General features: G+C 42.1%; 2 pseudogenes; both read left to right on the forward strand.

The window, feature by feature from the left end:
• Positions 1-2,303: 2,303 nt before the first annotated feature.
• Positions 2,304-20,964, forward strand: LOC124961616 (phytanoyl-CoA dioxygenase, peroxisomal-like; annotated as a pseudogene).
• LOC124961888 (uncharacterized protein C16orf52 homolog A-like) lies at positions 13,856-14,581 on the forward strand (annotated as a pseudogene).
• Positions 20,965-27,105: the final 6,141 nt, after the last annotated feature.

Below are 27,105 nucleotides of genomic sequence, written 5' to 3' on the forward strand. Positions count from 1 at the left end.
CCATCTTACTGTTTGTTTGTTTGTTTTCTGTCGCTGGGGATTGAACCAGGACTCTACCACTTGGCAACATTTGCATTTTTATTTTGAAACAGGGTCTTGCTAAATTGCCCAGGCTAACCTTGAACTTGTGATGCCCCTGTCACCATCTCCCAGGTAACCTGGATTACAGGCATGTGCCATGCCCAGCAGTTGCCATGTTCCTGGGACTGAGAGGGTGTTGGGTTTGATACATTTGACCAAAATAACATCCTCACTTCAGACTTCCACAGACAATGGAAAGATGACCTTGACTTCACAATGACTCAGTGGTGGAATCTGTTTGGGGAACAATTTTTTTTTTTTTTTTAATTTATTTTTTGGTCTTTTTATTGCAGTGCTGGGGATTGAACCCAGGGCCTTGTGCATGCAAGGCAAGCACTCTACTCACTGAGCTATCTCCCCAGCCCAGAACAATTAGATTTAATCCTGGAGGGTCAGATAGGCCTACAACTGAGCTGGTGGTATGACTGGGAGACAGTACATCACAAAGCTGCCTTCCATGTCTATGAGGGCCACAGGTGGGGCCTTGTTTCTCCAAGGGACACCTTGTAAACAAAGCCTGGGACAATCATCATACTTCCTTGAAGGGCAGATGATCCTCCATGTGAATACTTTGGATGGGGAGTGTTTCCAGGGAAAGGTGGAAGGTCATTGATTCTGGCTCTGCCACTTACTAGCAATTAACTTTCTGAGCCTGTTTCCTCAGCTAAGACACAGGAACAACTGGGCTACCTGCTAGGATCATTGTAGGGGATCAACAGGACAATATGCTGCACCTCCCAGGTTCCTTTCAGAGAAAAAGAACATGTTCTCAGTGGCTGGAGGCTCTGTTGGTAGATAGCCTTCAGGTGTGGCCTCAGCTTCAGAGCTGCCCTCCTGGCCATGAGTGTCCTAGTTTCTCCAAATTTCCATGTTTTTGGTGATGTGGACAGTTTTGAGGCCTGCACAGGTGTTCCTCACCATGCATTTTTCTGATGTTTTCTTCATGATTAGATTAGGGTATTGGGTTTTCTCAGGGAGACACAGGGGGAAGTGGCAATATCACAACACACTAAGGGTCCATGTGTTCAACTTCACTTATGACTATTGATTTGACCTGGATCCCCTGACTGAGGTAGTGTTTCAGCCTCTTCCTGTAAATGTACTCCATACTATATCCCTTGGTAGGAATCATTCAGCAGTGAGGATTTATGTTCCCCTTCCTCAAGGATGGGATATCTACAGGAGATATTTGGAATTCTTCTGTCAAGATTTGTCTCCTCTGCTCCATTTATTTATTCGTCTATTTCCATAATTTATTGACTTAATTCATTCATTTAGTCATATATTTATATCAGTAAGGACTCAGGGATATATATTTCTTGGGACTATAACACATTGTTTAATTGTTTTATGGTTTCTGATGCAGGGGATTCCCCTCAGGGCCAGGATCATGCTAGGCAGTTGCTCTGCCATTGAGTGACATTCCCAGCTCCCTCACCCCTTTTCTGTGACAGACTTCTGTCTGACTTTAGATTTTCTTCTGTGTGAACCCCAGACCTGAAGTGTGGAGCTTCAGCTCCCCACTCTCCTGTGACACTGGGTCCTTCTGTGAGCAGGACTCTGGACTCTGGGACACAAGTAAAGAATGTTATGGGGAAAGTATAAAGAACCCAAAGGTGAAGGCCAAAGAGTAGGGCATAACCAGTGACTGATGTTGCCTCTGGACAAACAGGAAATATTTGATGGGCTGATGGTCACAGTGCACTATGGAACTGTCACCAAATTATATAAAGACTCCATTAAAGACATGATAACATGTTTACAAGGAACATCATTCTGGAAGTAACTACGTGATAAAGAAACAATGAAAAAATGAGAGGAAAAAGAGGGCAGATGCAATGTCAATCTGCAGATATTACAATAGATTTTACAAAGGGCCCTTCCAAGAAGAATTTTAGTTCTGTAAGAAAATTTAAATTACCCTAGACTGTAGCAACCTTTTCTGGGAGTTATTTGTTTCATACGCTTAAAAAAAAATGAACAGGGAAACTAATATTTTGAGCTGGCCACGCAGTAAATGAAGTCTCTTTTGAAAAGCACAAGCGATGTTTAGTGATAAACATTTGAACTTCACCGGTGTAGCAGTGGCAAGAACAATCGCGCGCATGGCTGTTGACAACTGAAGCTATGAAGTTAAGAGTGTGGCTCAGGTCCCGCAGGGAGGGTCCCCGTGGGTTAGAAACAGGCCTCCTGAGAAGGAGCACAGGCGACAGGAGCACCGCGCTGGCCAGGTGACCCAGGGCGTCTCTGGCACTCCCCGCTGGCCTCGCCCTGGAGGCGGAGCTCCGGGAGTCGCGCGGGGCCGCAGCGCAGTCCTGTCTCTCCCGGAGGCGGGGCGGCCCGGAAATGCAGTGGGGCGCAGGCCCTGCCAGTCGGTGTCCTCGCCGCCGCCATGGAGCAGCAGCGCGCCGGCGCACGCCTGCGGATGATTCTGGGGCACCTCGGCGGCTCCTCGGCCCGGGCCGTGGTATCCTTTAGGCGAGCGGCGCTCGGGCCAGATGGGGGCACAGCAGCTTGGCCTTGGAGGTGGCCCTGGGCCCGAGTGGTCGCAGGACGGTCACTTCCCTAGCCCTTCGCCGTCCTCCGCGCTGCTATCCCCGCCAAGGTTCCATCTCAAAACTGGCTCCAGGGAGCGGGATGGAGGCTGGGTCTCCAGGCGCTGTTGGCCCCACGTCCCCAAAAGACTCTTTCCCGGCCATCGGGCGCGTAACTGCCTTGGATTCGGTGGCTGCAATCGCGTCGCTCCACCTTTCTGGTCCTCCTTATGGCCTGCGGCTTCTTGCTTGGTGAAGAGAAGGGGAGGATTGGGGTCCCAAAGGAGTCCTTGCCATAGTCACAGACTTGTCATGTTCTGCACGCGGTGTGCACGACCTCTGCGAATACCTTGAGACCAAGAAATGCCCGAGGACACTCACTGTGCATAGGAATTCAGAGCTGCCTAGAAGGGGGGACCTAGGGGACAGACCACTAGAATTCTCTCAGGAGGGAGTGCCAATCCTCTGGAGGGCTGAAGAGGTGGGAGCTGGACATATGGCACTGCTCTGGGCCACCCCTGGAGGTGGAACTCTTGCTCAACCTGTTCTTGGACTGCTTCCCTTCCCAGGAGAGCTCTGTGCACTGTGGCGGCCTCTGGGACCTGGGGACCATGCCAGAGTCCTGCACTGGTCTCTGGGACAAGGACTTAGAATTGTGAGCCCGTGGCCTCCTTGAGTCTGCAGAAGCGAATCCCAGAGGAACGTGTGTGTCAGCTTGTAGGGGAGGAGCAGACCCAGAGATGTTACTGTGAACAGGACCCGCGAATGGAAGCGCTTTCTTGAGCTGCTTTTGCCTGCTCAGGTTAAGCCTTCTCATTCAGGGCGTGCTTTTGGAAGCTCTGTAGGAAACTGCCTGGAGGTTTTCCTTAGGTCAGTAGGCTCTCTTCTGCTTTATGTTAACACCCTGACTTGTGTCCTAAGACTGATTCTAATAGTTGTTTCTTGGACACTCACTGTTGCTCTTCCCACTGGGTTTCCCAGCAGCAGTGTGGGAGAACATTGCAAGTTCAAAGTTTGTGCATAGAATGATAACGAGACCCCAGGTGAGGATCTCATCTTATTTTACAGGTGAGAAAGAGAGACTAGGAGAGATTAAAAATCTGGAACAAAGTCATTTAATTAAACCAGTTTTTGTCATAGTGTGGTCCATGGACCAGTGTCATTTGCATCCCCTGGGAACTTGTCAAAAGAACTTGTTAGGAATGCACTTCTGCTCTGCAGGTGTAACTCAGTGGGTTTAGCTTGGTGGTGGAGGGCTTGCCTAGTACCGCAGGACCCTGGGTGTCATGCCAAGAACGTGGGGAATGCGAATGCTATGGCTCAACTCAACCCAGACTGAAGAATTAAAATTTAGGGGTGTGTAACTCAGGTCTCTTTTATCTTGGTGTTTTTGACCAGGCTAAATTTTGAGAACTACACTGGGATTTGATATATTTGGAAACAAAATTGAGGTTTCTTTGTTCAGCCTCTCAGTGCTTTGTTTTCCCTCCCTGCCATTCTGGGGATGGAACCCAAGGTGTGGTGCATGCTAGGCAAGTGCTCTACCACTGAGCTACATCCCTGGCGTTCTCAGTATTTTTTTAAATTGGATTTTCTTACCCTGCTTATTTTTGTTAAAATAGTACTGAACTTAGAGATTAGTCTTTTCATGAATATGTTCTAAAGCACTACTGTTGAACATGGCTTTCAGCAATAATGGAATATTCTATTTCAATACAGTTGAGCTATCGAGTTGTGGAAAAAGGACCAGTGCAATTGAGGGGTTGCATTTTGACATTGAATTAATTTCAGCTTAAATAGCCAGAGGTAACTGGTGGCTATGACATTGGACAGCACTATTCACAATTTGCAATGAATATTACCTTAGTCTTAGATTTTTGTAGTTTTGTGATAGTTTTTCTTCAGCCATCATTGTTTCTTAGAATGGTAGATTTTGAAAAAGGACTAATTGTTTTTGAAGTATAAAAATGTTAAGTTTTTTTTAACATGAAGATAAGTAAAAAGGGGAAATTAAATGTATATGTACATAACTCTTTCCACCTTTAATGAATCATTCATAAACTTTTTGGTGACTTCCTTTCCTATGTATATGTATTACAAAAAAAAAAAAAAAAAAAAACCAAGAATATACTATATGAGTTTTTTTGTAGCCATTGTGCTCACCTAACTTTAGATCATAAACATTTCCAATCATTAAATTTTCCCCAAGAACAACAATAACAGAGAAACCATGCTGCAGGAATAGTGGAGAGGCACCAAGAACATTGGCTAGATTCTGACATCTGAATGTCTTTGCAATGACAATTTGCTGAGAGTCCTTGACCCAGGGTGTTAACCCCTCTGCCTCTGAGAGAGCAGACAGAAGCTCATAATTCTGACTCTTGGCTTTCACCCTTCCTGGACTATGACACTGTCACCACATTCCATAGAGTCATCACTTAAGAAATGATAATGTGTATGAGAAGTGACACTCTGAAAGGAACTCTTTTAGCTAAAGAAACATGAGAAAATAATAGAAACAAGCAGATGCTGTGTCTGTAGTTAGTTTGGAAAAGAGACCTTAGAAAAAGAATTTTTAGTCCTTACACATATTTAAAGTTAGACTACACTGTGAAGCTCGTGCTATTCTTGGAATCATTACTTATTTTATAGACTCTACCCTTCCCCCCTGTTAAACTTTTTAGTATTTTAGAGTGAGGTCCAACTTAATTAAATGCCTTTTGTGAATACTTCCTGTTCTCTCCTTACTTCTAGAGCTGAATTTCGGATTTGTTCTCATTCAGTGTTTTCCTAGAAGGCGGTCTCACATGGATTAAGACAGGCTGAAGCTGTGGAGTAGAGTGTGAGTCCTGTCCTGGCTCAGCCATTCCCCTCCAGGTGACCTTCACCAGTTACTGAGGTCTCCAGGCCCAGGTTTCCTGGTGCAACAGCAGGAATGACAGTAAAGTCCCTGATCTTCCTGCCACCTCCCCAGATTATTGTGATCATGAAACAAAGTGATATAAATGAAAGGACCTAAAGCAGCATGTGTACCTGTCAGGCTGATGTGGGAGACCTGAGCATCTGGTGTCTGTTTAGGGAACTCCTGTCCTGTGAGAACCACCCCAGCACAGGTGGTTGTTTCTAGACAAGGTTGACCCCCATATTTTACACTGTTTGCCTTAATTCACATCCTAGGTAGCTCACCCCACTTCAGGGCCTATTGCCCCTGCCAGTTTCCACCCTCGGCAATTCCAGTAAGTAGATGTAATTTTAATTGGTAATGCTATTATGTATATTAATGCTTTTCCATTGGTAACTTGGATGTGATGTCTAATATAATATGTTGCCTGATTAAAATTTGATATGTACTTTCTCTATTTCCAGGATTTGTTCTTATTAGTAGAATTGTGGATACTTTTGATGATCTTGACTTTAATTTTCTATATTTTTTCCAAAATTCAGAAAGAAGGAAAACTACCAGAAGATCTATAATCTGAGTTTTGAAAATGCAAGCATGTTTTATCACAATTAAATTAGCTTGTAATTTGGTTAAGTTGACAAATTAACATATTAGGTAGTATTTTTTTGTTTTCATTATATTTTTTGTCTTTGACTTTTTTTTTTTTTTTTTTTTGACTTCACTAAGTTGCCCAAATTGTTATTGAACTCCTGGGCTTATGCAATCTTTTTGTCTAAGCTTCTGGAGTTGCTGAAATTACAGGTGTGGGTTTATTACTTTTTTTTTAGTGCTGCCATGGGGCAGTTTAACAGTGACGTGCATTGTTATAAATATTGTTATAGCTACAATTTCAGTCTTAAGAGAGGTGTTGGGTGATTTCATTTGCTGATATGTTTTTTCATATTGTGATTTCTTTTTGTTGTTGTTTTTCTAATTAGTTATACGTGACAGTAGGAGGCATTTTGATACATCATACATACATGGAGTATAACTTCTCATTCATCTGATTGTGTGTGATGTAGGGTTATACAGATCATGTAATCATATATGAACATAGGGTAATAATGTCCAATTTATTCTACTATCATCCCTATGTCCCCTCCCCTCTCTTCACTTCCTTCTGTTGAGTCCAAAATACCTCTATTCTCCCTTCACCTGCTTATTGTGAATTAGTATCTGCATATCAGAGAAGACATTCAGCCTTTGGTTCTTTGCAACTGGCTTATCGTGCTTAGCATAATATTCTCCAGTTCCATCAATTTACCTGCTGCCATAATTTCATTCTTCTTTAGGTCTGAGTAATATTCCATTGTGTATATATACCATAGTTTCTTTTCTATTCATCTGTTGAAGTGCACCTAGATTGATTCTATAGTTTAGCTATTGTGAATTGAGCTGCTATAAATATTGATGTGGCTACATCACTGTAGTATGCTAATTTTAAGTTCTTTGGGTATAAACCTAGGAGCAGGATGATTGGGTCAAGTTTTCTGAAGAATCTCCATACTTCTTTCCATAGTGGTTGCACCAATTTGCAGTCCCACCCCATTTGGTGATAGGTTGTATATTTATTTGGATTTTGTTATCTTGATTACTTCTGAGAATGTATTGATTAAATTGAAAATATAAAATTTGTTGAATTAATTCCCCAACTGAAAAACCATATGCATGCACCCTAGAAAAAAATTTAAAAATCAGAGAAATAGAGGGAATTTTTAAAAATCACCCATAATTGCATTATTGAAAGGTAATCAGTATTAAAAATATTTTTTGGTGTATTTCTCAGCAGTCTCCTTTTCACAAATAGTGTCTTTTTTACAGCATTGTAATTGTATTTTATTATAATGTGCATTTTCCACACTCTTATGTCCTTGAGTTTTAATGTGTGAGTCATGCTCCATCAAGTGAATATAATGTCATTAGTTAATTTTTCTTCAATTAATGTACATTTTGTGACCATTTTTAGTGTTTTGGATTTGAAGTTTTTCAAACATTTTAAGATTATTTCTTTAAAGTCCTACAACTAGAAGTAGTGGATCAAAGAATAGGAACATTTCTTGAATTCTTGGTATGTAATGGTAGGTTGTAATTGTTTGGACTAATTTGGTGCATTTTTCTCCTATAGCTAGCTATACTTTGGATATAATGTGCTAAAACTGGAACAGAGAAAATTTTACGAAGAAAATGGATTTCTTGTTATTAAAAATCTAGTGTCTGATGCTGATATTCAACACTTTAGGTACAGTAATACTCTTGGTTATTTTACAAAAACCATGTGTTATGGCAGTTGTGTTACTTGGAGGGAAATGGATGGAACAGGAGGACATCATGTGAAGTGCAGTAAGGCAGACTCAGAGTCAAGGGTTGTTTTCTCTCATATGTGGAAACTGGAGAGAAGCAAGGGGAAAAAGAGGTCTCATGACAATTGAAGGGAGATCCATGGAGCACAGGAAAGGGGCTGATGGGATGGAGGAGGGAGGGAAGGGGAGGTGCTGGGGAATGAAATTGACCAAATGATGCTCTCTGTAGGTATGACTGTATCACAATGAAACTCAAAGTTATGTATAATTGTAATTCATCCTTAAAAAAATTATAAAATATGTATTATGCATATGCAATAGGAACACAAGTTAGATTAGCCTCTGCATGTTCAGATGTTTTTGAGTGACGTGGTTTGTGGGGAAGTGTTTAGGAGCCTGGGCTCTGGAGGCAGACTTTCTGTCCCTCATCTCAGCTCTACTGCTTAATATGATGTGTCCCTCCATCAACTGAGTTTTCCCTACCTGTGTGTACTCCTCTGTAAAATGGGCACAGTGATAGGACTGATCTAGTAGTATGTTTAGGATAAAATAAGGTAAAATCTATGGAGAGCACCAAGATCGGGGCCTGGCTTCAGGTGGTTGCTGCAGGAGTGTTTGCTATTATAGGCTGAGCATTCCTAATCTGAAAATTCAATATCCAAATCATTGAGTACCAGATGATGTCCCAAGGGGAAAATTCCACACCTGGCTCATGTGATGGTTATGCCACAGCACAGACACACTAAAACTGTTGTATAAAATTACCTTCAAGCTATGTACATACGGCATATAGGAAACTAGGCCTGAGGGCTGACTTAGTAGAGAGAAGCTGCGCCTGTATCTGCACAGATCAGGGCCAACCAGGGGCTTGGAGCAGAGGTCATGACATTGTTTGTAAATTTAATTTTCTAGGATTGAATTTGAAAAGATCTGCAGAGGGGAGTCAAAACCAGAAGGACTAGTGGTAATGAGAGACCATTGCAAAATCAGAATACATTCCAAGTGAGAAAACAATCTCAAAGGTGCAACATTTCCAGGAAGATAAGGAGCTCTTTAGATTCTGCACTCTCCCAGAGGTTAGAGACCTGCTCTTATTTGGGTTTCTCCTTCACAGCCAGCCTGCAGGTCTGCCTCCAAGACCTGATGGTTGTACTACATCTAACCCCTTTTTACCCATGGAGGGTGCAATCGCTAGTGACTTCAAGTGGGTAGGGACCAAGGATGCTGGTAATTGGGCGGAGATCCTATGATGCACAGAGGAACTCTTTCCCCAAGAATTATCCTACCCAAGATACCAATAGCACCAAGAAATGCTACGGTGGAGTGTGCTAATTATCTTTTGTTAAGAAAGAAGAATTAAAGAGAAAGAGCTCTTCTAAGACTAAATAATAACAGGTGTAAAATTAGTGTAAATCTATTCATTTTTCTTTTTGCTTCATGAATCTTGTCAGTAGAATTATGAATTTTCTTTTACTCATTCATTTCATTCATTCTTCTTAGTTATGCATGACGGTAGAATGTATTTTGATATAGCATACACACATGGAGTATAACTTCCCACTCTTGTGGTTGTACATGATGTGAGTTACACTGGTTGTGTATACATATCTGATCTTAGGGAAGTTCTGTCCAATTCATTCTAGTCTTTCCCGCTTCCATCCCTCTCTCTTTTCCCCCATTCCCCTCTGTCCTAATTCGGTGAATCTCCACTCCTCCCTCCCCTGCCATTGTGAGTCAGCATCCACATATCAGAAAGAACATGAATTAGCTTTTAAATTTAAATTAGTTTTAATTTAATTTTGCTTATATGTGGTACTAAGTATTAAACTCTGGGGCACTTTATCACTTAATCAAACCCCCAGTCTTTTTGTTCTTTGTTTCGAGATATCAGTCGTGCTGTGGTTGAGGGTGACTTTGAACTTAGAATTTTCCTGCCTCAGCCATCTGAGCAGCTGAGATAACAGGCTACATCACTTCAGCTGGCTTAAATTAGTTTTTGTTTTTTTTTTTAAACTATTCTTCTTTAAGAGTAATTCATATTTCTGAAAACATCCAAGAATATCAGAGGGGCACAACCTGAGAAGCAGTTTCAACCTACTCAGCCCCACTTGCTGTGAGCTCTTTGTGCATTCTTCCGGAATTAGTTGCTGTGAGCTCTTTGTGCATTCTTCTGGAATTAGTTCATGCATCCTCAAGTGTGCTTGTACACTCCCGCCTTTTAGCACTGTGACTTCCTAATCATTGATTTAAAATGGTTTGAAAGAGACTTTCCAATATAGGACTCATGGAAAATCATAAGCCGATGCTGTCAGTGTTTGACTCCTGAAGGCAGACTGCACAGGTGAATCATCTGCGATGTCCTGTTCAGCCCCTGGAGAGAAGGCCCAGGGGAAATGACCTCCCACCATCAGTGCTGTGATGGAAATGGAAGTCTGCAGGTGGTTACAGACAGAACTTGAAGCCAGAGGCAACTTGTGGTGGATGAAGCACTACCATCTGTGACTTTCAGATTCCCTATTTTCCTTCCTTCTCAAGAGACTAAAACTCCATGGGGACAGGGACCTACTTTTCCTATTCACTTTTGGGCCTCCTACTATCCATTACTTTGCCTGGTTCCTGGACTTTAGGGAAGAGATGTTGAGGGAGTGGTCAAACTTATTGAAAGGGGTCCTTTGACTCACTGTCCTGCTTTCTGCTGGGCTAGTGGTGACAACCCAAGTCCTGACGGGCCCTTCTTATTTAGGATATGAGGAGTTGACTCTTCCTTCTGCCTTGTGCAACTTCTGTGGGTTTGGATAGCAAAAGTGATGTTCCTGGGCTTCCTAGTTGATACCTCCTAGATACTCTTATCTTTTTTGTAGGGCAAAAGAAAAAGGTTACACTTTAAGCTTCCATAAAAATGTCCCATTGAATTTGGAGTGTTGGAGATTTAGAATGATCTCTAGCTCCAAGGTTTTCATGCTCTATTGGCAGCATTGTGAAATACCAGTTGGTGTTAAAACTGTTGCTATTTGGTTCTTGTGTAGACACTTTATGCCTCTTGTCTATATTTCTGATTGAAACCTGATGAGGTTTTTCTCTTTTCTCCTCCCTTTTTTCAGATTCTGAAGTATGTGGAGTGCTTCACTGGACCCAATATTATGGCCATGCACACAATGCTGGTAAACAAACCTCCAGATACTGGTAAAGAACTCATTTGTTAGAGAGAGTCAAGAAAAAAAGATTGTTTAATTAACATGGTAAAGCTGATGTTCTAGCCCTGTTCGTGTGTGTAACTGTTCAACATTGGGTTGAGTGAATGTGAGTGCTTTTGTTTAAGTCTTTAAAAGCTCATGTTACATCAATTTTGAAGTATAATTGTGATTTCAGATGTTGATTTTAGGGTTATTGCTACTTTTTCAGGTGACTGGTTCCCTGAAAAGGCAACTTAAGAAATGTGATTGTTCTTATAGCATAGACTCCTTCTGTTCAACATCTCTGATCTTCACCAGCCATTCTTAGTCAGGATCACATGGATTCTGCATTCCTGATCTGAAGACATCATTGTTAATAACAGGATGAAAGTTATTACTATAAGTCACCCTCAAGTCCTCGTGGTGCCTTGTGCTTTCGAACACCTAGATTCTAAGTCCTCACTTACAGTGACACTGATTCTGAAGGAGATTCCAGGTGTCTGCATTTTAATACCATCTCCAGAGCTTCCACTGCAGGTGACTCTGGGATCACACCAAGAGATCCTTCTACACCAGCGGCAGAAATCAGCCACGAGAAGGTTTTATCCTTTTCTACTTTTTCTTCCTTCTGACAGCTGAGAGAGGTTTATGTGATAGACTGAAGCTCAGGGTCACTAAATGTCTCCCTCCATGGATGTCCTTCCTGTTGAGATGAGGTGGTCTGGGAACCAAGTTCCAAGAGCAAAACTGTGGAAAATGTCCATATGGTTAGTGATTCTGACGGGGCACTGACTGTATGCAGGATGCCTATTGCTCTATGAATTAAGACCTCTAAGGAAACTATTTTTGGCATCAACCACTTAGAAGGAACCTCAACTGGGCACGTGGTGCACTTTGTAATCTGAGTGACTTGGGAGGCTGAGGCAGGAAAATCTCAAATTCAAAGCCAGCTTCAGCAACTTAGTGAGGCCCTAGCTAACTTAGCAAGATCCTGTTTCAAAATAAAATTTAAAAATGACTGGGGATATGGCTAAGTAGTTAAGCACCTCTGGATTCAATCCCCCATACTCATTGAGACTCTATTCTCATGAGACTAAAACTCATACCTCCACTACCAAAAACAAAACAACAACAAAAACCTGAAAAAGGCAAAACAAACCCCCCTCACACATAACTGTAATAGTCTCTTTAATTTAATTAATCCAGCTTTATTTTGAAAAAAAAAAATTATTGAATGCTGGCTCTGTGCCAAATATAGAGTAACAAAGGAATAAAGCACAACAGAGATGATAAGGTATATGCACCTCCCTAGACAAGAGAGCAAACACCCAGCAATCAGAAACTCAGAAGGAAGTGTAGATTCCGAGCCCCATGTTGATTGCTATATCAGTCTGGTGCTGATCTCTTGGGATGGATTTTGCAGTGTTTCATGTGGTTGTTTTTTGCAGGGGAAGGTCAGTGTGTTGTTTATTGAGGCAAAGAATAAGAACTGTGAGGCTGGAGCCCCTTTTGACAGCAGGCTCATTTCAGGCAAGAAGACTTCCCGGCACCCCCTGCACCAGGATCTGCACTACTTCCCCTTCAGGCCCAGCAATCTCATTGTTTGTGCTTGGACCGCCATGGAACACATTGACCGGAACAACGGCTGTCTGGTTGTGCTCCCAGGCACCCACAGAGGTCCCCTGAAGCCACATGACTACCCCCAGTGGGAGGTAGGTCTGTCTTAAACCACTGAGGCTGGATCAGAATCTCTTTCACTGTTCTTATTACACATCAGGTACAAAAAGCTTAGAAATGAGAGTGCTATCCTTTCTCAGCAATCATTTTCCTGAAATTTGCAATTAGGATCAGGACATCCTGCCCCAGGCAACCACTGAGTTGCTTTCTATTCCTGTAGTTTAGTTTGCATTTTATAAAATGTCACATGAATATAATCATGTGGCATCCACCTTTTTTTGATGTGGCTTCTGTTGCTTAGCATAGTTATTTTGAGGTTCACCAAAACTGACACATGTCTCAATAGCTCATTCCTTTCCATTGCATGGCTGGGCCATGGTTTGTTTGTGCATTCAAATGTTGGTGCTGGGGAGTTACCAAGGTGCTTCTGCACCTGTGAATGACAAGGTCAAATTCATTCTTCATGAGCATGATCTCAGGTTAGGGGCACAATTCATGGGAGGTCTAGGAGCACAGAGGCACAAAAACCAGAGAGGAGATTCTCAGCATTTTCTGCGCAAGACCAGAAGATCCTGAAATCCCTGGTGATGGTCAGAATGGAAAGAGCAACTGTGGTCAGCAAGGAGACTGAGTCATCTTCTGCAGGAAATGAAGGATGTGGCTTCCAGGGCTTCTCTCTCAGAATTCTTACACTCCTGATTGTGTTCTGTGGAAATATTGGTGTCTGAATCCTGATAGAAAAGTGGAAATTGTGAAATTCATCACTAAAGTTGAGGGACAGGCAAGCATCAGAAGGAGGCTCTGGCTGACTGGGCAGAAGGGAATGGTGTCCAGGGCTTGGGGAGCAGACTGGTCTCTGAGATGCTGTTCAGATTCACAGCAGTAGCAGTGGAAGGTGTGCTTAGCTTAGCTGGGGTCAGTATCCACCTTGGTCAATAAGGAAGGACACTGGTGTATTGGTGTTCTCTAGAGGAACAGAATCAATAAGAAGTATAATTATAAAAAGGGAATTTATTGGGGCACAGGGATGGGGTGAGCGCCTGGCGGAGGCAGAGGAGGCATGAGGCCCCAGCAGCGGCCCATGGGGCAGGAGGCCTGAGGCCATGGCTTACCTGGGGCTTGTGGGGGTTGGGAGAGTGGGCCGGGGAGATGGGTAAACTGACCCACATCTCAGGATATCTCTTTCTGGCCTCGGATATCTTGAATATTTCGCCCTCGCCAGCATTGCCAACCCCGACTGGATCAACATCGAGGAGTCGGAGGGAGCTCTCACTGTGGTGTCAAACAATCCACGGAAGAGACAGGATGTGTATACCTTCCTGGGTGCCCCCAGAGTGGGTCACCAACCTGTTTTTTTGGGGAGCGGGGTGTGGGTACCAGGGATTGAACTCAGGATCCCTCAACCACTGAACCACATCCCCAGCCCTGTTCTGTTTTGTATTTTATTTAGAGACAGGGTTTCACTGAGTTGCTTAGTGCCTAGCTTTTGCTGAGGCTGGCTTTGAACTCGAGATCCTCCTGCCTCAGCCTCTGGAACCCCTGGGATTATAGGTCTACATCACTGCAACCGGCACCACCCTGTTTTTTAATCATCATGGGAATCATTTCATTGACTGTCACATGTGGTTTGCTGGTGGCTTCCCACTGACTAAGAGAAACTAGAAAATATACTCTATGGACAGCATTCACTGGAATGATCCTTTTCTCTATGACTGCCCTAGTATTTCCTATAGGATTTTTTATCAGTGAAGCTGGAGGTCAACCTTTTAAATTACCCAACACCACAGTAGTAGGGTCCTCATATATATACTTTTTGTCTTATCAATTTTCTTTACAATAGTAGGAATTCATTTGCTGGCAAAGTTCGTTTACTAGGCTGATGAATGTCTAAACTGCTTGACTCTATTAATATTTTTAGAGGGTGGGAGGACAAAGACAAGGCATCTGAGTGATCTTCTCATAAGAAAATGCTTAGATGAAACTGATGCTGAAAATAAAAAAAATGTTTTGATTTGTTCCCACTATGCACTTTGGATTTAAAACAAAAAATGGAGCACCTTTCCATAACCAAATACAGACAATATTGACTAAACCTCCTGAGCATATTCAGGCAGTCAATCTGCACTGTGATAGCAACCTAGTGAAGGAGAATGCTTTTTCCTGCAAAGCATGTGGCCCTTTGTGACTGTTGTTCTGTTTTTAACGTCTTAAGGTTCATTTGAGAAAAAATGTCTAAGTATTTATGAATCATGGTGGACCAGAGGGGTGCAAAAGTTCATGTGGGGCTGGCCTCACCTCCTAAGAAATTAGTATTCACAACTTCCTTGCAATGGTATGAGTCTTTGGCACCAGAATTGATTACTATTGCATTACTGCACCAAGAAGCCAATAGATCAAAATGTGTTTGCTAAAATGTATGTAAAAATTCTGAAATTCTCTAATCTCTGTGTAAAAAAAGAAAAGGAAAAAAAAAAAAAAACACTAGGAAACATGTTGTTTGGGGTGGGTGGGGGGAATCTTATATTTATATAAATCTGTATATAATATGTATATTGCTAATGCAGTAAAAAAAGAAAAAAAAATTAAAGGGAATTTATTAGATTGGTTTACCCAACCAGAAGCAGGATAGTCCACAATGACCGTCTTGCAGGCTGGAGAGCTGGAGAAACCAGTCACTGGCAGTCCAAGAAACTGAAGTCTCAGAACAAGAGGGATCAACGGTGCTAACCCAGACCAAGATTGAAGTCTTCTGGAAACTCCCTGGAGAATGACTGGCACAGTCTGCTCTGGAAAAGGGAAAGGGCAAGTCTGATGTCCTCAGGCGATTGCAGCAGCAATCAAGAACCCGTTCAAGGAGAATCAAGCTTGAATCTGCTGCTGCTGCTTCCTTGCTCTTCCAACTTTTATCCCACCCAAGCCACCATCGTATTGGATGGTGCTGCCCACACTTAGGCAGGGTCTCCACTTCATTCTCTGTCCCACATGTCAATCATTCACATCCTCATCAACACACCCAGAAGTTTCTTAATCTTGGACATCTCTTAATCCAATCAATTGACAATTCAATTTAACCATTACACTGGGTCAAAGTCACAATGTTCTGTAGTAGAACAATGGTCATTTCCCAAAAGAATACTTTTAGCATGAGGAATGGGACACTTCTTCCCAGATGCATACAGGCTCATTAACGGTATTCACTTCTCACTTCAGTTTCTTTAATAAGAATGTAGCCCATTTCCTTGAGTAATGACTACCTTTGGAAATAGTTATCAACAAGCACAGTGTTTAAACTTACATTATTCTCTTTTTACTTTGAATATGACATAAGTTCTTTGAGCCAGAAAAATTGAGTCTTTTCACCACACTATTTTGGGAGAATAATTAGCCTCTTCAAGACACCCTGAGTAATATGAGAATGATATGAACAAAATTCTAGGTGAGGTGAATGTCAGACTGGGACAAAGATGTTAAGATTCAGGCTGGAAATGCCTAAGAGAAAGGTGTTCACCTATATTCACCATGAGCCAAAGCTGATCTAGATTGTTTGTAATTGAATGATAAAGGGTAGGTAAAATTCAAAATTTTCATTTGGTCAAAAAATCAATGAATTTAATATTAACCCATGACTTTAATTTGTTGCAGTGCTGGGATTCAAACCCAGAGACTTGTACATGCTAAGCAAGCACTCCATCACTGAGCTACATTCCCAACACTTTGTGAAAATCTTCATTTGAGACAGGGTCTGGCTAAGTTTGTTCAGGCTGCCCTGACCTTGTGATGCACGGCCTCAGACTCCCAAGTAGCTGGGATCACAGGTGTGCACCACTGTACCCACTGCACGTGACTTTCAAAAGCCACACATATGACAGACTTTTGCATCTTTTTTAATTTTAGAATTTAATTTAGATAAGTCTTTCTCTTGGAAGAAGTCAGAGAACCCTTGTTGTCCCTGCCGAATCGTAGACAGAGTTGTCATCTTGGTGCTTCCTCCGCTGTAGCGTTTGCCCGTCTTATGTGTTCCAGGGTGGAGTTAATGCTTTCTACCATGGGATCCAGGACTATGACCAAGTCCGTGCCCAAGTGCACCTCATGATGGAGAAGGGAAACGCTGTTTTCTTTCACCCTTTGCTCATCCATGGATCTGATCGGAACCAAACTCAAGGATTCCGGAAGGTATGCATCTGTTCTGATCCAGATTTTAAAGATCAGCGAGTTCAAAACAGAAAATCATAGGTATAGTAACGTGTAAAGATTTATAACTTTTCCCTAAACTGTCATTTTTTTCCAGTTTGTTTACCAGGAAGTATATTTGCCTTCCTTTTGTTTATAGCTCTACTCAGTCAGAAGCCGGGTGCCCTTAGGATCCTAAACTGGTTCCTCGTGAATCTAGGTGATTTGCGGAATTGCTTCAGAGCAGTTGCTCACCTTGCAGTGCACAGTGTGCTTTCTGAGGCAAAAACAATGGCTGAAATACTCAAATAATCACATTTGGAATTTATATTGCTCAGGGTAACTAGAACTAGAAGAAAATTTCTAATACTTTCATTATTGAGAGAAAAAGTATTGATCCTCAGCAAAGGTTCTGAGTTGGCTGCTCAGAAATCAGATATAGCAGGCAACCATGTTTTTCCCCTTCTAGCCTCAAGTGTTTTAAATTAAATAATTTTGTCACTTACATTTAAAAATTGACAGAATTCCTCACAAATTCCCTGATTTCTCACTGCTCTCAAATTCAGCAGATCTGATAGTATAGTGGGCCCATTTTTCCCCATGGTTGTCCTTATTATTGAGGCTCCTTTAGAAATTTAGTGGGGCTTCCCCATTTGTCCTCTCATTCCCACTGATCCCTGTTAAAACCCAAGTATAAGGTGCTGGTCTTCATCTTCCATTCATTCATGTTTGCACCAGGCTCAACAGGACAGGGTGTATATTAAGGCAATTTGGGGCATTGCTTGAGAACAAAATTGAAGGAGCTACAAAAACTTCAGCCATCAAAGTAAATACCATTTTACTAAATCAAAATTAATGCAAAAAATCCATGCCATGCAAATGCCAAAATTTTAAATGAAAGACAGGTAGTACCTTGCACTAGCATAACCCTCAGGCTTTGTAAGTGGGGTATGGGCACAAGGATGCAAATAGTGTTGTAGGTTGTAATGTACTGACTTTGCAATTTTCCATGTTTTTCACTGACTTTAATGTTCTGGAAGAATATTTACCATTATTTCCTAAAAACATGGATGTAAAAATGCACAGTTTTCCTTTTGCCTTGAGCCTTGATATGGCTCTGCCTGGCACTGGGGCCTGCACTCTAGAAGTTTGAAATTTGGGGTGAAATAGAAAGTCCTTCTGACAGGTGTGATCACCTTAAGATAACCAACTTGTGACAAAGAAGGTGGGTTTTAGTATTGTTTTGCAACTTAGATTTGTTTATGCCTTTTTGTAAAACAGGAAGAATTATGTAACCTCAGCCTATTCTCAGCAGGAATAAGATGGGTAATAATGTCAATGTATTGACCTCTAAATGTCCCTCTTGATCGAGAGGTGTGCTATTTTACTTCTCAAGACATTTTCAGTTTTCATATAAATTGCCATTGCAATGATATCCTATCCCAGATTTAACTGCGTAACTAACTTTTATGACTACATAGATGATGAACCACAGGGGGGTATATTCCTTTTTAGGACTTGGAGATAAACACTCATTGGGAAAACTTAAGCTTAAAAATGTAAAGACCTGTTGCTTAGGTGATTATACCCCCTATCCTATATATACCTTTTAAAAATAAAATCATAGCTGGGTAAATTTTTTTTTTTTTTTTTTTTTTTGTAGTTTCTTAATTAGCATTTAGCTAGGGGGCAGAAGGAGAGGCTGACCTACAAAGAGGCAGATTTAGGACACCATGGAGAGGCCTTGCAGTTGAGAAGTCAAATCTGTGTGTAAGAATAACTTTCTGCAAGGAAAACTCCTTGCTTTGTGGTTGGCATTAATGGGATGCTTTTTTGCATTATCAATGTTCACTCTGCACAGGCAATTTCCTGCCATTTTGCCAGTGCTGATTGCCACTACATTGACATGAAAGGCACCAGTCAAGAAAATATTGAGAAGGAACTTTTAGAAAGAGCAAATAAATTCTATGGACCTGGAAGTAACACAGACATGAAGGTACACTTGCATGAAATGACCAAGTAAAAATGTTTAAGATTTCTTTTCTTCAGATACTTAATTAATCCCTGATTTAATATGAAATATAGGACATGAATCCTTCTGAGGTCATACAAATAAACATAAAGGTTTGGGATTTAATCAGGTCTCCTTTCTTGATAAAGAATATTTCCATTAGGAAGTCCAGTAAGACTCCAGAGTAATTCTGGAGTCAGTGTTCCTTTCAGTAAATTTGTATCTGGAGTTTTATTGAGAGGCATAATGTGCCTTCTGAACCAAGAAGCTATTCCTATTTTATTTTATTTATATGAGATAATGATCTACCGACATGTCCCTTCCCCTAAGACACTGCATGTGATGATAACTCTGGGTTATCCAGGATGCTGCAGGTCATTGCACACCAGTGGGATGCCACCGTGCCATTGGGAACCATCAGAGCACCCTCTTGGGATGGAGAATCTTGCTTCTCCCTTAGAAACTACAAATGTGCCCCTTGTCTGAAAAGGCTGCACGACAGGGGTTCAACCAGCTGAAATGCTGGAAAATATTCAGAGGATTCTGAATTTGTTTCGTTTGTTTGTTTGTTATTTCCGCAATCTAACAGATTGCTGGGGATTCGAACCCGGATCTCCAGCTTGCGAGGCAGGCACTCTATGTGATGGGCTATATCGCCAGCACTGGAAAATATTCAGAATATTAAAAAATATTTGAAAAAAACTGTATCTCTACTGAACACATACAGGCATTTTTTCTCATTCTATTCCCTAAACAATAGAGAATCAATCCAGATAGTGTTTCCATTATATTAGCTGCTATGAGTAATCTCGAGGTGATCTGAAGTATATGGGAGGATGTTCAGAGGTTATTTTATTGAAGAGACTTGAGAATCCATGGACTTTGGTATCTGAGGGGTCCTGGACTGTACATTACATTTGAAGTTTGTGAAGGTTGTTCTGGATGAACACCACCTGTATTTATTTGTTACTTTATAAGTCAGTTTATCAGGTATATTTAGAATAATAGAATAACAATGCCAACTTATATAATTCTAAGTTACAAAAACACTTCCATGTCCCTTTTCTCATTTTCTTCACAAGAACCTGTATAGTCTGTATGAAGGAGGAATTAGAGTCCTAGAGACTAGTCAGTCCTAATTCTGAAATCATTCTTTCTACCATACCTTGATGTTTGCTCAAAAATAAATAAGAAATAAGATCATCTAAATTGCTTTATTAGTAATGGCATAGGGTGCATTGTGGAGCATGCCTGTAATCCCAGCCTCCTCCTAGCTTGGCCGAGGCAGGAAGATTGCAAGTGTAATCCCAGCCTCAGCAACTTAGCAAGAGACTGATTCAAAACACAAAATAAAAAGGGCTGGCATGTAGATTAGTGGAGAGTGCCCCTGGGTTCCATCATCTCTCGGGATAAAACCCAAGTAAACCAGTACCAATGGCACCATTTCCACTACTATGATCTCATTAGAGTGGCACCCTCAAAGTGGTTCAGACAAATAAAGAAAAGATAAGCAGAGAGAAGGGTAGTGAACTGCTATGACTTAGCATTACACCCACCAGGTGCATTACCTGTGATCAGCAAGATTGACAGCTGGGGGATCCAATGAGTCCGTGCATTTAGGTTGGCAAGAGATTATTTGAAGTTTCAGAACTTGTTTTATTTACTAATCAATATAATTATCATAGCATTCCCCCCCTTAACAATTTATAGAGGCTAGAAATCTATTTTCTTGCAGGGAATAGGCCAATGGAAGTCTTCCATACTCTCACTATGTTTGGTATTATTTCCAGGATATTTTTATGTTTTGAGCCCGACTTGTGAAAGGAGAAAGAACCAATCTTTGAAACAGCCTTTAACTATAACTCTTTTAAAGGAAATTAAAAGAAACAAGGAGTCCAAGGAAAATGTTTTCATATTGGAATAATGTAATATATCCTAAGACTTGTTAACAAAATCAAGAAGGGTATTGGGGATTTCATTGTGTAGAGTTAATTTTGCAGTGCAATGGCGCTAAGTGAGATATTACTCTTTTCAGAAAAAACTGATTTGGGATTACAACTAATAAACATGGTAAATGATTTAAGTATGTTCAATCAGTTCCTTTCATTGAACTATCTCTTTATCCTGGTAGAAATGAATTCTCTGAAACTCAGTGTGCACTGAGATGAGCATGCCCCTCCTAATAAAGCCACCACTTCCCCATTTCACGTCAAGAGAGATTTCTAATCTAGAACCATGTGTAGTACATTCACATTTGGTGAAGGGCATACAAAGGACACCATGGGATCAAAATAAGATGGGTTCTCATTCTCTGACACAGACTTTCTTCCAAGACATCTTCAATACAACTACCCTCCTTCAAAAACAGAATATCATTTCTAAAATTTACCTCTGTTTCTAACAAATGTTGACTGAGGCACCTTCCCCTGTATTTCCTGTTAAGCAGGGCAACTGAAAGCCTTCAGCATTTATGAATGAAACCTAAGCTGTTTCGAGGAACAGGGACATTTTAGGATACTTCAGCCTGAACTGGGAGTGAGCCTGGACTGATTTTATTTCAATATAGCACTACATTTTTATACCACTTGAGGACAGCAAGGAGACCTGGTCCTTATTTTTAAAAATTCTAGTTAGGGCTTCTGTAAGAAAGAAACAGCCAGTTCCTTTCTTGTTATTCTGCTTAGCACAAGTTTTCCTGTATCTTGTGTTTCCATGTTTGTTAATTTCTTGAGGAGGGTATCCATTTAAGCTTAGCCCTGGCTGGAAAGGAGAGAAGGAGAGAGAATCATTAAGAGGGCCTAAGGAAGCTGGTCCTAGAATGACGGGAACTACAATGTAAATAAGGAATGCCAGGGCAAACAGCACAGTTTGTTAGTTCCCGGGTGCATTCCCAACTCTCCAATTGGGAGACATGCATTTCTCATCCTATCTGTGTCCCTTCTGTCCATTAGTTCACATAACAGTTTGCAAGTGCCCACCCTGTAGTGGGAAGGGAAATGACAGCAGGATGACTAGGGTTGCTTGTCACCAATGTGCACCCTTCTTGCAAAGGGTGGGAGGGAACCTCTGCTAGAACATGAAGAGATGGGACAGGAAGAGCTTGGCAGAATGAGGAGAAGCCTGGCTGCTCAGTGGAAGGGGATTTGTCCTGGGCTATTCATTTCACCAGAGAGCAATCCAAAAGTTTATGCACAGAGTGCAAAATAAAACTATAAACTTCTAAGGAATTTGGGACTCAAGAGTTGAGGAAAGCCAGAGGCCTTTGCTCACTTGTATGTACTTAGAGCTCCTCTCCTTTTTCCTGTGTTCTTTTTAATATATAAAATTGAGATAAAATACATATGACATAAAACTAGCCTTCTTAACCTTTTTTGTTGTTTTTACTGGGGATTGAACCCAGGGGTGCTCCACCATTGAGCTACATCCCCAGCTAGGAATAAATTGAGAGTGAGTTGGAAAGTAGACACTCAGAAATACAAACAAAACCTTTAGCCCATCTGGCTATTTAGGGAGCTGGCAACCTTCTATTAAGAGCCAGATAGTCATTATTTTCAGCTTTGCATCCTGGACTGTCTCTGTGCAGTGACTCAGCTCTGCCATTAAAGCAAGAAGGCTTCCAGAGACAATATGAACCCGTGTGAGCCAATGACACTCTATTTACAAAAAGGGATGACTGAGAGATTTAACCCTGAGGCTGTAGAGTTTGGGCACCCGACTCTACATGAATGTGCAGTCAGTAAGCAAACAAGTGTACTGTGCCTTGTACCTGCAGTGTTGCAGGATGGTTCAGGGTCCTTACCTGTCTGCTCCTTAGAATGCACAGAAAGCTTCTGCCAGCTTCACCTTCCTGGCACAGAGAGCAGCTTGTTCACCTGTGTGTAATACACTGCAGCTCTTTTTGTTTTCTCAATGTGTCCAGTTTTTAATTTAGATTAAGTTCAGGACATCTGTTAAGATTTATCCCGAAACCTCTAAAGTGTACCTTGTAGTTCATAAATTATTGCACTGAGGTCTGCTAGAAAACATTGATATAGCATGAATTTGAACTAAATGTGCATGTTGGTAGCAATAAGAAATTTCGGTGGCAACAACAGAAACTGACGTTTACTATGAGAATCAGAAAACTGTGTCAGCAGGCTGTTTGGGACTCAGGGAGTGATGCAGAGGGCCAGGTATGCAGAGGGGCAGGGACAACAGAAGGCTAAAGACTGGTCCATAGATGTGGGCATGCATTTGACCCCACTCCTCATCCCACCCCTGGGAGCCTCCTTATTCTGGAGCTATTGAGCTATGGCCCAGGCAGGCTAGAGCATAGGTCGCCAGAGAGTCTGCCCTGCTGGTATGGGCCTGAAGTATGGCAAAGCACAACCAAGGCAGGCCAGGGTGCACCAACCAGTTCCTCAGAGGCAGTCCACCCTGCTGTAGAAGCCCACTCCACATGTCACCCCAGTTTGAACCCCCAGAGCATCCACCATGCAAGACCTCAAGTTCCTGCTCAGGAAAATGGAAGTGGGGCAGACTTGAATGAAAGTTCAGACTCCAATGGACAGAGTGTGAACCAGAGGCTGCCTACAGGTTGCTGCAGAGGTGAAGAGGGAGCTCTTATGGGTTTTTCCATTCTTGTGGTCCACTCTTCTTGGTGGAGTAGAGATAGCCCCAAAGCAAGAAAAATGCCACTTTCTACTGCAACACCCTTGGAACTTGGACCCAACATCTGAATTTTATAGTTCACCTGCATGGAACCCCATTCTGAGCATGACAAGAGGAAGGGCTATAATATAGGTCACTTTATAATGTCCCTGTGCAAAAACCCACTGACTCAGTTCCCTGTCAGACACTCTATTTTAGCTCCCCAGTTTCAAAGATTCATCACCTGACATTAGGTTAACCTCTGGGACCAAACCAATGTGACATATTCTGGGGTCACTGATATTAATTTAGTGGATCACAATCTGAGTTTTTTGAAAACAAATTTGTTAAAATGAAAGACCAGAGAGCCTGGCACATAGTAAGTCCTTCACATTTTAAACAAAAATGTGCACACATGTTTTGGATAGTGATGCAAAATGAATTTATTATTGTTGGGTGTGGTCAAAAGTCTGACACCCCACTAGCCTAATTCTGATTCTCATGAAAACAACAGATACTATTCTGGGAATGAGACGTTAAGTCAAAAATCTGTTTTAAGTTGGCCACAACACATCCCTTTATTAGCAGATCTGCATGGACCTTTGTGGAGACTAGGACCTTTGCTTGCAGGAGCCAACTTGAGCAAAATGAGACCTTTACAATAAGGATCTGGGTACTTCATGACATCCAAGAAAGAGTCACAACCTCCCAACAGGGTCATGGGTGCAGCAGGAAATCTGGGAGTCCCTCTTACTGTCTCCTAATTTGGCCCTTCCCTGTGTGGTTGCTTCCTTCTCTTGCCCCAAAGACCTAATTCTACTGCAAAGGGTGTTTATCCTAAGGTTCTGGGGTTTGCATCTCTCCTTCCAAGAGAATAGTCAGACTGTGGAACTTTCTTAGTTTGAATTCCAGTTTGTTAAGAAGTGGCTTACTGATTCACATCAAGTCAAATGCCCTGCTCTGATCTGATTATTTTTTAATATAATCAGTTTCTTTCTTAAGTAATGCTAGCTCTGTGTGTGTGTGTGTGTGTGTGCGCGCGCGCGCGTGTGTGCGCACTTGCATGGACGTGTTGAGAGGCAGGTTATCGAGGACAGGACAAAAGGGTGTGTGCATCAGGTGGGGCAATTTCAGACAGTAATTGTGGCCAGAATAGTCTGAATAGACACTTACCTCTTTTAAAATACACTGATCTGTTGGATATGGTGGCATATGCCTATTATCCCTGCTACTCAGGAGGCTAAGTCAGGAAGACAGTAAGTTCACGGTCAGCCTCAGCAACTTAACAGACCCTGTCTCGAAATTAAAAATGAAAAAATGGGCTGGGACTGTAACTCAGTGGTATAGCACTCCTGCATTTGATTCCTAGTACCATAAAGAAAAAAAGAAAAAGAACTGATCCAAGTCAGCAGGTTCACTTCTGGACAAATCCACAAAAGCGTTGAAAGCAGCATCTCAAAGAGGCATTTGCTCATCCAGTTATAGCAGCAGCATTTGCTCTTGTGGAAAGCAGCCCAAGTGTCCATCAGTGGGAAAATGGATCAACAAAATGTGATCTATGCACACAGTAGGTATTATTCAGCCTTAAAAAGAAAGGAAATTCTGGCACATGCTGTAGCATGGATGAACCTTGAGGACATTATGCTGAATGAAAAGTCAGTCACAAAGAACAAATATGGTACAAGTCCACTTACATGAGATCCTTAGAATAGTTTAATTCATAGAGGCAGAAAATATAATGTGGTGGCCAAGGGTCTGGGGTGGAGGAAATGGGAGGTTATTGTTTAATGGGGACATCATGTCAGTTTTGCAAGATGAAAAGAACTCTGTGGAAGATGGCAGGTAAGGTTGCACAATGTTAATGTCCTCAGTGCCACTGAACTCCACACTTCAAAGTGGTTAAAATGGCAAATTTTATGTGTATTTTACCACGGTCTTTTTTTAAACAAACAAACATAGGGCAAACAGGGGAGGGGCTTCCAAGCACATGCAATGAGTGGAGGCCTGCACTTTCCCAAAGCAGCTAGTCCCCAAGTTCTTGGAAGTGGGTCCTTCCTGCCACTTCTTTGGGAGCTCTGTGTGAACGCCTCATAAACCCTCTTCAGATAATCTCTGGTTAAGCGACCACAGCCCAGGATGAGGCTGAGGAGCCAGGCTTCCCATGCTGTCAAGGTCCCATGGCAGCTCTTCCCCTCTTCATTTCTTGGTTTTTCCTGAACTCAGTCCAGCACTGGTCCCAGGGACCAGTGACCTGGTCACTGGAGCCATGGCTAGCCTCTGAGGAAGCAGCTATTTCCCCACTCTCCGCGGGGCCTAGAGGATCCCCTTCTAGTCTGAAACCTGCATTTCCTGGTCTGCAGTTGTGGGAACCTGTCATTTAGCAGAATCAACTAGGTTGAGCCACAGGATGCAGAGACCTGGCTTCTAGGAACTGACGGGAAGCATGTGGCGCTGCGTAGGAGTGGTTCCCTGTCTTCTTCTGGAATTTTCCCTTTAATTTTTCCTCCACCCTATCCTCTCCATCACAGTCCTGGCCCCCTTTACGTGTACATTATAAATAAAAGAGAGTTGGGTAAGTTGTTACTCTAGGAGGCCAGAACTGGTATGGCCAGACCCGTTACATCCACTTTCATTTAAAAAGAATATTGGCTCTTGTGTGTTTATTGAGTTGATAAGTTTGTGGGTAATTGAGTGATATCTCACATCCTCCTCAGACAGTTAACACTTTTCTCCTCCACGCGGACATGGCAGCGAGGACCCCCACATGCAGTCATTCCCCAGAGCAGTCATAGAGCCAAAGTAGAACAAAACCAAATCAAAAACAAAAGGTAGGGGCCCTTTAAAGAGTCCCTCTTAGACAAGCCTGAGGTTAAGACTCAGCCTCGTTATTATACGTTTTGCAATCACTGCACATCTCTAGACCTTAGTTTCTTCAGTTATAGAAACAGAGCGTCATGGCTGGTTTTTCAAAGACTAATTGGGAGCATTGGGTATTTCTCTTTTTCAGTTATGTCGTTTGTCAAGCAGCCCACTCACAGGTCATCTGGTAAATATCTTAAAATTAGAGTCCGTATTACCAAGAAAACAAAGGAAAGCAATCCTGAATCAGTAACAACTCTACCTAGGACGTTGCTAGAACCTGGCAGGGAAGAGGGATGCTCCAGAGCCCCAGGCATAGGATCTGCACTGATCCCTTTAACCCCTTCCTCCAAAACACAAACCCCCAAACGCCCCAATCTTCCAGCATTGAGGGGTCTGCAAACCTGCAGATTGTTCCAAGAGTGAGTGTAAAAAAGCAAAGTTTTAAAAAATCTGGGTTACATATATCATAGGTGACAATCTGCTTATTATCCAGACAATTTGCATCATTAAATTCAGGTTAGCTGAAAGGAATGTGGAAATGTTGGGAAAGGTGAGTGGGAATGAAAATAATTAAAGGGTTGGAAACTGAATTTCTGTGGATGGCAAAGACAGATTTGGGAAATGATCTTAGACTAACCAAAGCTGTGAGCGGCCAGAAACATCTCTGTACATTCCTGGATCGCCTCTGTCCCCGTCCTCACGATCTCACTGCCAGCAGCCTCACAGA

Source organism: Sciurus carolinensis, chromosome 12 (assembly GCF_902686445.1).
Source record: "Sciurus carolinensis chromosome 12, mSciCar1.2, whole genome shotgun sequence".
NCBI classification, from domain to species: domain Eukaryota; kingdom Metazoa; phylum Chordata; class Mammalia; order Rodentia; family Sciuridae; genus Sciurus; species Sciurus carolinensis.